Source organism: Primulina tabacum, chromosome 6 (assembly GCF_025594145.1).
Source record: "Primulina tabacum isolate GXHZ01 chromosome 6, ASM2559414v2, whole genome shotgun sequence".
Classification (NCBI taxonomy): Eukaryota; Viridiplantae; Streptophyta; class Magnoliopsida; order Lamiales; family Gesneriaceae; genus Primulina; species Primulina tabacum.
Genome location: NC_134555.1, coordinates 19,577,157 through 19,591,128, shown reverse-complemented (window position 1 = coordinate 19,591,128; position 13,972 = coordinate 19,577,157).

Here is a 13,972-nt window from a genome sequence, read left to right as displayed (position 1 = left end):
TTTGGGAAACTCAAGTCAAATAAAACTCGAGTTGTGCAATCCTGAATCAACATTAATTTATACCTTTCTCTTCTCGGTCTGACGAAGTTGAAGTCTCGAATTCAACTCTGTCCATATTCAATCTGGTAATGACAATATCGAATATACTGTGTCAATGTACAACTCAATTCAAGACCTGTTCTGATCAATACTCAAATCTAGACATAATATGATCAATGTCAACTCTACAACGATACAATCTCAATCAATAACGAATCTGATTAATATCAATCTAATGATATTTCGACGGCAAAACAATACAATCTCAGTAACCCCGTCAATCTCAACATCACAGATATAATAACACTGCTCATAATCTAAACAATAAATAACAGATCATAATCTCAAATCTGTACAATCTCGATCATATCGGTTCTGAAAATCATAACAATTTCATACGGTATCTGTTCTTCGATTCGATTTCAATTATACGATGTCTACTATGTCAAGAACAACATATATCAATCATATCTGATTCTGGCAGTATCATAATTTCAAATCATATCAGAACATAAGAAAGCTTACGCTCAGTTGAAGCTCTCGTCGATAGAAACACGATACTGAAGTCGGATTGAAAATCAAATGGACGGATCTTACGTAATCTTTAAGTTTCTCGTTGAAGAACCTAAGCTTTTTCCAGCTATTCTCTCGTTTGTTCTGACACCAAAGGATACAAGTATATATATATTGCATGATAAAGGGCAAGTGGCTCTTTCCTTGTTCAACACGTCTCGCGCATATGCGCGACCTCAACCGGCGCATATGCGCGAGACCTACTGGTCTCGGTCCTTAGCTTCTCGGCAGCTCGCGCATATGTGCGCACCACTTCCGTGCATATGTGCGAGACCTACTGTCTCGGTGCACAAACACTTGCGCATATGCGCACCTTCACTTGGCGCACATGCGCCAACTTCTCTGGAATCCACCTTTGGGCTACTGGTCACCTTGCGCATATGCACGCTCATCTTCACGCATATGCCCCAAGTGTTCTGTCTTGCATCATGAACTTCCGCACAGTTCGCGCATATGCGCGAGACCTTCCTGTCACGCACAACCAATATTCAAACAACTCAAAATCCAATTTCGGAGTGCCCCGTCTATATCACATCTCAATTATCTTCAAATCATTTCGGATTATGATAATCAAATTCTCGGACCTTACAAAAGTACTAGAAACTTTTTTTCTTTCCAATTTATTCGGCCGAAACACTACACATTTAAAATATGAATATTTGCACCATTTAAAAATAAACAAACCAATTATTATTTGAAAATCCAAAAGAAAGCAATTCAACGCATAAAGTCGTACAACATCAACCAATCTAAACTAACATTATTTCAAAAATAAACTTAACTCTAATATCCTCTCAAAAACCTTTCAAAAGCGTCATAATCATAAAAACTTTAAGTAATCAGAAACTTATTTTATTTGTGAAAAACTAGCAACGGTCCTCGGGTTGTGTGCACCTTCAATCCAGCAAGATCAACCATCAAGACCTCCATTAACATCAATGTCATGGTCACTGCATCGATCACACCTAGTGAGTCTATTGACTCAGCAAACCTTAATCATGATAACAAATATTACATATACATTCACGAGCAACAATGAAAATACTTTTACTTAAAATAGTATTTCATGATTATAAACTTTAACGTTTTCCTTTCACTATATCATGTCACATTTTCTTTTATCATATACGTATATGTTTCACTTTTTATTGAATTCGGATCCTCAAGTGTGACTTTCTTATTAGCCGAAGGTCGATGGATCCATCTACGTATTACCACGATATCAGGCGGCAGGGACATCAACGACACTCTCACCCGTCAACTGAGCCTTGGCATTACATATCATCGTGTTATCCTATCGTATTAGTCACAATCAATTCACCTACTTCAACTTTTCATATTTCCATCACTTATAAATATTCATGCATATATAAATCCTTTTTCTTTTTAAATAAAGCATGAAACATGTCTTTTAGCATTAAAAATTCCTAATAAAATTCCATAAACATTTTAACATTTATTACATCATTCTGGGCATTGCAAGGATGACTAACATTTTTCAGGTGTAAAATGATTGTTTATCCCCTGAAACCCTAACTTTCTCAATTTATTCTCATACCTTAAAACGACGATCCAAATCATTCCAAGCTTAACATAACACCGTAAAATTCAGCCATAAATATTTCTTAGACATAAACTCAAGCTCCTCAGCTAATTTCCCAATTCGTTCTTTAAACTTAGACGTACATTCCGCTTTTGACTCAAAAGTTAACCAAACTTTAGCCAAAGCAAAGTAACACCTAACTAAACCATATTCAATCCAATTCAATCCCATTAAGACCCTCAATCAAGACTAGACCAGATACTGAAATTTTGGCCCCTCATGGTTCTAACTGTGAACCTTCGGTCCTAGCCACTAACCATCCCAACCAGACCCTAGCTACACATCTTAGTACCATGCCTAACACCTAGTGAAGCTATTGGAAAGATCTTATCATGCCTAGAAGCCACAGCCCTCCAAACCCGTCGCTAGATGCATACGCGCGCAAGCCTCACGTCGTGGCCACTAGCCCTCGACCCACCTCTCATGCAAACTATCTACGATCGTGGCTCAGACCTCACTAGACCCCTAGACATGCCCTTGACAGCAGTTAGCTTCCAAATGCACCTAGGAAGCAGCCGCACCCCTAGCCAAGCCCTAGGCTCCAAGGATTCTAATTTTTTTTTTGTGCAGCTCTTCACCCTTCACATCCAGCCCCCATGCAGCCGCACATAAGTATCCTAAATCCTCTCAAAATTTTCCGTTTGGATGTTCCTACCATTGTTGCCCCCTTAGGTATCAATAGCATAAATTTTAAATCATGAGAACACAATTGTATTCCATGCAAACACACATAAAACTTATTTTATGTTGTGACAGATGAGAAAAAGTATATTAAGGGGTGTCTTTGCGTTTATTACGTACGAAAACAACTTGGCGATGCGAGGAACATTGCGGAGAGACGACCCTTGCTAACTTTCTCCAAAACCATGAGTCTCCTTCTCAAACATGGTGAGTGCGGCCGTGCGGTGTGTGAGGGGAGAGTCCTAGTATTGCTTTAGGGTGAGGGGCGTGTGTTATGAGGATTTTGGGTAGGGTTTAGTCATTTTATTTTAATTAAAACACATGGTTTAAGCTTAGGCCCATTAACCAAGTGTAATAGGACCATTAAGCCCCTTAAGTAATATTTAAAATATTTTTTTTAGGAAAGTTTATAAAAATATTAGCCGAGTTCTCAAAACGTCCTTATATTTGGCAAAAATTGATTGCCGATTTAAAATACGACTCGATGTATAAAAATACCTTAAAAGTTTCAATTTTTCAAAATACCATATGCCATATACCTTATATTAAATAATAAAAATTAATTATTTAATAAATATATTTTCCCTTATGTGGTCCCCGGTTTACGTTCCTCGATCGCGTTTCGAATAACCTTTACAACATAGTTTTAATGCATTCAAGTAGAAAACTACATCCTAAACACATAAACATGTCTAACATAAATAATTCATGAAATTGAAATCATTTAATTAGCTATTTTCCATTTTTCCTGGATTTGTATGAAGTTGGATTACGTTATCGCATTTTGGACCTTACAATCGGTGCGGTGGAACGTCGGTGACGAACGAATGACGATTTCTACCATTTTTTTTGAAAAAACCCATCGAAAAACCTGCCTTAGGATGAAAGGGGTCCGAGTGATCGTTGCTGGAAGGAAGAACGAGGAAGAACAAGGAGGAACGAAGGAGAAAAAAAATCGAAACTTCCCTTGCAAGTCCTTAGTTTCCGCCGCTGCTCACCTTCATGTCAAATTAATGTGTGTGTGTGTAGGTGTTTAGGTGGGTGTGTGGGGCACTAGGTTAGGACACTTTTTAAAATAAACAATAAAAGGCTTCTTAATCACTTTATTAATGAGCTTAATTGACCTTAGTTTTTAATTAATTAATTAGGCTCATTAAAATCAAAAAAATTATTAGGCCTAAAATTAAATTATTCAAAGGCACCTATTACACAAAAAAAAAATCTTTTATAAATTACATTAATTTCTTACTTCCACTAATTAATTTAAATTTGACCCTAAAAATACTAAAATTCTATAATTATTTAAAACAAACATTTTCTTAACTAAAAATAATTTATTTTTTAAATCTTTAACACCTTAATCGTCTATGGTTCTCTGCCCCCGGCCAACCACCGAAATTTTCCTGAAAATATTTAAATTATGAAATCAAACAAAACTACACAATTAATCATTTAATCAATCAAAATATATCATTCATGCATCAAAAATCATTTAATTAAGTTAACTTATCAATTTAAAATTTTTTATGCAAGCGGTTTACGTAACTTTATTTTTGGACGTTATAATTGTAGTTCAAATTTTGGACTTCATTAGTTGTCCATTCACTTTTTGGTTTGATCAGACTGTCACCAACTTCACCAACTCTTTTTTCGTGGAGTCCAACCATTGAAATCTCGTTGCCCTGCTTTTTCATCTATGGACTTGATATAAAATCTTAAGTTTGTCTTTCCAAAAAGCGTAGTTAGATCAAACCAAGACAGATGGTTGTATTGGAACTTTGGCAAGTGACATTTCAATGGAATTTTACCTGTCAAACAAAAATAGGAAGAATCTCACTTAGTAAATTTAAAAGTTATCTCTGATACCAAGTGAAAGAATTTTGTTTTAACATACTAATGAAGATTGTGTGTATTAGATATAAGTGTTGTCTCGGATGTTATAAAATTTTATAACAACATGCAGCAAAATAATATAACACACAAATAAATAATTTAATTAAAAATAACACAAAGATAATTATGCACAAGGAAACACACTTGTGCGATGCCTCATGGATAATCATAAAAAAAATCAAGTTTTTGAAATCATACTTTTGAAGAAACGAAAAACTATTTTTTTTAAAAAGTCAATGAATTAAATTGCACCCTAAAATATCAATAAGAAAATGAACAAAAACTCAAGAATGCAAATACGTGTGGTCGTAATTTGGAGCAACCAAACATATCTTCAACCAACAATTTGTACAGATTTTGTTTTCAAGTGTCTCCAACACGTCACGACATCACATTAAAATAGAGATGCTTCGTATTTACGAGTTATTCAGAAAATTCTCCTGAGCTTTATTTCTGTTTTCTCCTATATCGCTCGTTTATTGTGCATCAACTATTCTTCAATATATAGAGACTTGTTTTGATCTTAATAAGATTCCTACAAGAAAAGAAAAATAGTCTTTTATTATAAAACAAACTCTTCTAAATATTATATATTAAATCTAGAGTGTAAAAAAATTCAATATTCTGAAAAGGAAAAACTCTTAATGTATAATTTAATATAAAATGAAAAAATAATTTTAAGGAATTGTGTCTTGCAATGTAAATTACTTTTTCTTTCCGTTAGTATTTCTGAAACGTCAACTACTCGATTTTTTTAAAAAGTACTAGAATTTTTTTTCCTTCCTTTACTTCGGCCGAAAATATATACATATATATAGACATGTATCTTTAAATTAAATTTGCACCATTTTTTAAAAAAACAACCAACTATATTTGAAAATTCAACGGAAAGAATTCAAAAAATATAAATTGTCAATCGTTTACCCAACCTAAACTTATCAATATTTCAAAATAAAACTAACTCTAGCACCCTCTCAAAAACCTCTCAGAAGCATCATAAAAGTCATAAAATCTTTAACGTAAGCTTAAATCATATACTTGATTTAAATGCGAAAAACTAGCACTGATCCTCGGGTTGTGTGCACCTTCAGTCTAGTAAGATCAACCATCAAGTCCCTCAACATCATCAATATCACGCTCACCTGCACCAATCACATCTAGTGAGTATATTTATTCGGCAAACCTTAACCATGATAACAAATAATACATATACAATCACATGCAACAGTGAAAATACTTTTACTTGAAATATCTTTTCGTAAACGTAAACATTTCATCACAAACATGTCTCGTATTAATCATATACTTTTTCATATCATCATATACGTATTCGTATCCATTATCATCATATACGTATTCGTATCCATTTTTCATTCAATTCAGATCCTTAATTGTGACTTTCATATCAGCTGAAGGTCGATGGATCCATCTACGTATAACCATGGTACCGGGCGACGGGGACATCAGCGACCCTCTCACCCATCAACTGAGCCTTGACTTTACATATCATTGTATCATCGTATTATCACAATCAATTCACATCCTTCAACTTTAGTATTTTCATCACTTGTGAAAGTTTAAGAATATACATATCTCATTTTTTTTGAAACCAAGAATGTATCAGTATTTTAGTGTTAAAATTTTGTTAGGATCGGTTGGGTGTGAAAAAGTGTTTATAAGGGGGGCTGAATAAAAACTTGACAATGTTCACAACTTTTCAAAGGATGAATCAGTTTCGTGATAAACTGAATTTGAGAATCTTGTTTTCAATATCAATCAGTTAACTAATTAAAGTACGGAAATAAACTGAATGACAGATAGTATAAAATTGAGAATAAAGAACGCAAGATTTGTGGATGTTCGGAGACTTTAAACGCTCCTACGTTACCCCTTCTATCTCGAGGATATGATGTTTACTAAAAGACTTTGATCTATACAAAACTTTGTACAAACCCACTTCAGTTTGAACTTAACACTGCCAAAACTTAAACTCTAAGTATCAATACAATTTTATCAGTACTCAATTGATGTAATTTATAAGCACAACAGATCTCTAAAAGATCGAATATTACAATAAAGAATGTTTGTGCTTAAGCTCAAAATATAGCCTTAACGCTATGAATTAATCTGATGAGTGTGAGCTTCTTGTAACTAATCTTTACAAACTGTTTAACTCAAAAATGAATGTACGCGGCTCGATGGTTTTACTCACATTATGGAAACTCACATAGGAAATATTGTTGCTACTCACATGACATTGATGTCTCGCCTTGACAGTATGGAAACTCACATAGGAAATATGAGTGCTACGATGAAATCATTGGAGACAAAAATTGGACAGTTGGCTACTGCATTAAGAGATCAGAATAGAGACCATTTCCCAAGTAATACTGAATTTAACCGAAAGGAGCAGTGTAAGGCAGTTACTTTGAGAAGTGGAAAAGAACTTGAAGTTGAAACATCCAAAAAGAAAGTGAAAAGAGTTGAAGAGGGTGAATATGAGGAGAGAAAAGATAAGAAATCTGAGGAGTCCAATACTGAATTTGAAGTTGAACGACCTCCTATATTGAAGTCGACACTTTCATACCCTCAGAGGTTCAAGAAGAAGAGTTTGGATGATCAGTTTGCAAAATTCCTGGAGATTTTCAAGAAGATTCACATAAACATACCATTTGCTGATGCTTTGGAGCAAATGCCAAACTATGCGAAGTTCATTAAAGTTGTGATGTCTAAGAAAAGGAAGCTGCAGGACTAAGAGATTGTGAAACTGACCGAGGTGTGTAGCGCCATTCTGCAAAAAAAGCTACCACTGAAATTAAAAGATCCATGGAATTTTACTATTCCTTTTATTGGTGCTACTCAATATAGTAGAGCTTTATGTGATTTAGGAAAAAATATTAATCTAATGCCAAATTACAGAGAATTGGTTCTTGGAGAGGTTAAACCAACCACCATCACCTTGCAGCTTGTAAACATAAGTCTCACGTATCCACATGGGATCGTCGAAGATTTACTGGTAAAAGTGGATACATTTATTTTTCCTGATGATTTTGTGAGTTTAGATATGTAAGAAGATCATGATGCTCCATTAATATTTGGGAGACCTTTCCCAGCGACTGGAAGAGCATTGATAGATGTACATAAGGCAGAACTCACCTTGAGAGTTGGTGGAGAAACATTCATTTTTAATATCTATCACGCCATGATGGAATCAAATGAGGTAAGTACTTGTAAAAGCATTGCTTTTATAGACTCATGTATGTCTCTTGATTGTGCAGGAAACAGTCATTCTTGTAACTAATCTTTACGTTTTTAGAAGGATGCCTTTTGGGCTATGCAATGCACCTGCTATTTTTCAGAGGTGCATGATGGCCATATTTGCATATATGGTAGAGGACATCATGGAAGTATTCATGGAAGACTTTTCGGTATTTGGTTCTTCGTTTGATCATTGTTTACATAACATATCCCTAGTTTTGCAGAGATTCCAAGAAAAAAACTCAGTTCTTATGTAACGCCCGAAAACCCGAAAACACTAACCAAATGTATGAATGAAAATTTATTTTAATTTATTTAAATGAGTAGTCTAGAAGCATGTTTTACTATTTTCATGGTTAAATGATTATTTAATCGAATGTTAAGAATGTAAACTTTCTATAGTCGAATACGCGATGTACGGCAAAAGGCGAGAGAACCGGGGACGATTTTGATAAGCTTTCTATTTTTAGAAACTTGGAATTTAGTAAGTCCAAATTAGGATAGTGGCAAATTTATTTATAGCAAGGGACAAACTTAATCGGTAGCAAACTTTCTCTAGAAAATTAGAAGTTTCGGGTTTAAGAAACTAGATTCAGGTTTACGAAACTAGAAACGAGTGGCACCGAATATTTTTAAATATTGTTGGGATTTTTTAGTGGATTTAATATTTATTTAATTAACACCTTAATGTGCCTAGTTTGTTGGTTGTTAATTAATTAATTTTGGGGCCCATTACAAATAATTAAGCCTAATTAAAAACTTATTGGTTTAATTAAATAAAACCCCACCCTACCTCCCCAAGAAACTCACGTCTCCCATACTTTTCAGCAGCACACACACTCACAGACACACACTAGGACTCTAGGGACGAACAATAGAGGAGAGGAAGGAAGGAGATTTTGCGTCCCATCCGTCTCTCGTCGCGCCGTATCTCGTGTGACGTAAGAATAAAAGATCAAGTCATTTTTTCAAACCCTTTTCAAGCACCATTCAATCCATATTATTTCATGTATGCTGATCGGTGTGAAAAATTTATAAACGTGATTGTTTTTAATCTCATTCATGTGCATCTCATGTTTTCATAAAAGATTTTTGAAGTTTATTGGAGTGTTGAGGGAAGGATGCAAACCGAGGGTTCCAAGGGCTGGTATAGATGTTTAGGAAGAGAATTGAAGGGAAAAAACATGAACCAATGAGCCACAAGGGGTTGTGCACACTTGCACGCCAATCCCATGAAGGCCGAGAGGGTGGGGGTGCGACTTTGGGGGTCCCTACGGCTAAGGAAGCTGCATGGGGGCCTAAACACGGTCTAGAGTTTTGTTTTAGGGTCTTAGGAAGGGCTAGGATAGGTCCGGTTAGGGCTTGGATGAGTTGGTTGAGTGCTGGAACCGAAACTCCACAAACATGCGTTGGTTGGGCTGTTTTAGGGCGTGTGGTTCCTAGGGATAAAGGGGCAGTTCAAGGGATGTTACAGGGGCTAGAACGTGCCTTGGGGTCCTGGGAGGGTGTAGTGTGAGCCAAAAGTCGAGCCAAGGGTAGCCATATCCGCTGGAGCCTTTGTTCCAATTCTGCACATGAAGATGCATTCGGCGCACGGCTGTTGTGTGAAGTTGGACACTTGAGCGTCTGGCCTGTGTAAACTTTTGTCTGACCATGGTCTTATTTAGTGTCTAAGGAAGTGTTTTAGGGCTTGCTTTGAGGTAATTTCAAGCCGTGGTCCGTTCGGAGTCGTAATTTGTCCGAACATGTCAAAAAAGGAGCGAATTAAGCCTAGGTTAAATTTTAACTCCATGTTTCGGTTTTTGGCTTGGGCTTGGGTACTTCTAACAACTTATATTCAGTCTTAGGATGTTAATAAATGTCTGATCTCGGGTTGGTTCGAGTCGGGAGGGTAGTTTGGTCATTTGTTTTTAACAAAAACGCGAAAACGGTGGTAAACGAGCCATGCGGTAAGCGAATTGAGTCGTTTTTGGAACATAGGTCCTAAAATTGAATTCCCAGCATGTTACTGGATATTTTTGGGTGTTTCTAAAGTTTTGAAATCGAGTCGTCTCCTTGAGTAAAATTTTAAGGTCGTCCGGGTACGTATATCGTTGAATCTTGTGCGGTCGGTTCGAGTAAAGTTGAGGGCGACTTGAAACTTCCTAAAACAATTCCAAATGTTGTTAAATGTTATTTTTATAAGTTTTAAATTATATTCATGATATATGTTATTTTTAGAAGTTTTAACGTATTTTGCACGTACATGCTATTTTTAACAATCTCGACGTATATGAACGATATAAAGCATCTTTTTGGAAAATTTTAAAAGAATATGGAAAGTCATGAATGTTTTATAAAATGATAAAGTAAAGGAAAATATTTTTGAGTAATGTGAATTAATCGTGACAAAAAGATAGTAAGGGATCCATTGAAAACGGGAACGGTGAATTTGCAATGAAAAAGGAGTGAACCGTCGAAACAGGGGCGGGAATCTCAATGATAATGTATCTGTTGAAAACGGGAACGGTGAATTTTTTTTATGATAGTCGGTGGGAACGTTTAAAAAGTAGACGTTGAACCCAACAGCCTAGTACTATGATTTATAAATTGATTAATCGAATAAAGGTTGTCACTTTCGAGGATAATACTTCACATAAAAAGGATAATTTTAAATGGGAAATTTTCATTTCTACGCATGATTTCAAAAAGTTGCATATTTTGAAGGTTTTATTATTGCATTGAAAAATCTATATTCAGTAAAAGTAATTTTTATGCATGTGATTGTATATTTATGTACTTGATATATGAGATTTGAGCATGCTGAGTTATTACACTCACTAGGTTTGAATGGTTGTAGGTAATGTTGATGTTTAGTCTTGAGGTGCGAACTATCGAGTTATCTGGAAGGCACAGTGCATACTCGAGGACCCAGAGATTCTGTATATGTGAAAGACTTTTAATGATTTTATGGATTATCGCTTTTATTATAGACTATTAGGATGCTATAATTTATTGAGTTAAAGTTTAGACTTTTAATGCTTATTCTACTTATTCTGCATGAATGATTATGGATTATATAGATTTTTTATTTATTTGACCATTTATGCTAGTTTATTTATGAAGAAATAATTATGCATAGATTTACAAAAAAAAAAAAACTAGCGTAAAATAAAAGGTAATTAGAATTTAGGGTCGTTTCATCTCAGTTGGGAGAAATGTCACTTTATGGTCCAAGAGGGTATTGTTCTTGGACATATAGTATCTTCTACGGGACTAAAGGTAGACAGAGCAGAGGTGGTTGCAATCGAAAAACTCTCCCTCCCCCTCCCACCAAAGAACATAAAAAGAATAAGGAGCTTTCTAGGACATGCGGGGTTCTATCATATATTTATTAAAGATTTCTCTAAGATCACTAAACCCCTATGTAATTTGCTTGAAAAAGAGTCTAATTTTATTTATGATGATGATTGCCTGCAGGCATTCGAGAAAATCAAGAAGGCATTGGTGACAGCACCAATCATGATAGTGACGGACTGGAAAGAGCCCTTTGAGTTAATGTGTGATGCGAGTGATTATGCAGTTGGCACTGTCCTGGTCCAAAGAAGAGAAAAGATGTTTAGTGAAATTTACTATGCAAGCCGCACCATGGATGCTACACAGCAAAATTACACTACGACTGAGAAGGAGATGCTTGCAGTGATATTAGCCTTCAAAAAATTGAGGCCTTATTTGAAAGGCACAAAGGTTGTTGTTTTTATTGACCATGCAGCTATTCTCTACCTATTCACCAAGAAGCATGCAAAACCATGCTTGATAAGGTAGATTTTGATACTCCAAAAAATTGACTTTGAGGTCAAAGATAAGAAAAGGAGTGAGAACCAAGTTGCAGACCACTTGTCGAGACTTGAGTTAGAGGAGAAGAAAGAAGAGGGAGCCATAAAAAAGTATTTCTAGATGAACAACTTTTCGAGGTAAATTATGTACTTCCTTGGTTTGCTGATTAGCGAATTTTTTATCTTGTGGTACCCTTCCTCCAGATTTGATCCATCATCAGAAAAAGAAGTTTTTCTATGATATCAATTTCTTCTTGTGGGATGATCCAATTTTGTACAAGTGGTGTGCTGATCAAGTTATTAGGAGTTGCGTGGATGGTGTCGAAGCACATCAAATTCTGGAGCAATGTCATTCTTCACCATATGGTGGACATTTTGAAGCATCACGAACAACAGCTAAGGTATTGCAATCTGGTTTTTATTGGCCTAGTTTTTTTAAAGATAGCTATGTCTTAGTGAAATAATGTGATAGATGCCAGAGGTTAGGAAACATCTCTAGGCGTCACGAATTACCACTAACAAATATTTTGGAGCTGGAACTTTTTGATGTCTGGGGCATAGATTTCATGGGACCCTTTCCCCCTTCTTTTGGTCATTCTTATATTTTATTATCTGTGGACTATGTTTCAAAATGGGTGGAAGCAATTGCCACCAGCACTAATGACGCTCGTGTTGTAGCTAAATTCGTGCATAAGAACATTTTAACCATATTTGGAACACTGAGGGCCATCATAAGTGACAAAGGTACGCATTTTTGCAATAAAATTTTCAACTCACCTTTGGCTAAATACAGTGTGAAGAAAAAAGTGGCACTAGCATATCATCCCCAGTCGAATGGACAAGCTGAAATATCCAACCGGGGATTAAACAAATACTGGAGAAGACTATTAACACAAACCGGAAAGATTGGGCCATTAAGTTGGATGATGCGTTATGGGCATCAGACTACATTCAAGAAGCCTATTGAGATGTCTCCTTATATACTGATGTTTGGTAAAGCGTGTCATTTGCCCCTAGAATTGGAGCAACGAGCATTCTGGGCAATAAAGAAGCTGAACTTTGATTTGAAAGTTTCTGTTGATTTCAGAAAATTGCAGCTGAATGAAATGGAGGAATTCTGCAATGACGCATATGAGAACGCCAAAATCTACAAAGAACAGACCAAGTAGTGGTATGACAAGATCATTTTGCAAAGGGAATTTGAACCGGAACAAAAGGTGTTGCTTTTTAATTCACGTCTCAGAGTGTTCCCAAGAAAGTTGAAATCAAGATGGTCTGGACCATTTGTTGTGGAGACAGTGTAACCTCATGGGGCTATCGAGCTAAAGTGCAGCGATGGAAGAACATTCAAAGTGAATGGACAGCGGGTTAAGCCCTACTAAGGAAACGAAGTAAGGAATATCAACAATGTTAGTTTGCGCGAACCTAACTGAGCTGTCCGGTGACAATCAGGCTGAAGACGTTAAACCAAGCGCTTGTTGGGAGGCCACACGATCAGTATCTTTTATTGCTTTCATTTCTTTATTTCTATAGTTTTTTTAATTTTATTTTCAGTAGTATATTGATTTCTTTGCATTCTTTTATTTTATTAAATTATGAATAAGAAGTTTAGACATTGATACGTGTGTTAGTATGTAGGTAAAAATTGAAACAAAAGGTGGAAAGGAGGTCAAACATTCATATCCCGGACGTACAAGCGCCTAGGCGCCAGTCAGAAAGCGCCGCAACTCCATATTATTCGAAGGACAAGCGCCTAGGCGCCACAAATCAGCGCTCCAGCGCCAAGTGGTGCGAAGAAGTAGCGCCTAGGCGCTACATATCAAGCGCCGCAGTGCCATATTTTCAAAAGATTGACGTTGTGGCACTACACACTCAGCGTCGCAGCACCAGGGGAACAGAAGAAGTAGCGCCACGGTGCTACTTATTCAACGACGCGGCGCTAGTTCGTTTTACATAAAAAAGGGGCCAAGTGATCATTCTTCTTTCAACCCTAAAAACAAGCACCGCGGCTCCGTCTTCTTTAAACCGACGGAAATCGCCACTCCTCCAACAAAATCTTCTCAAAACTCCACAATACACATCACAAATCACCTCTAAGCCGAATCCATCT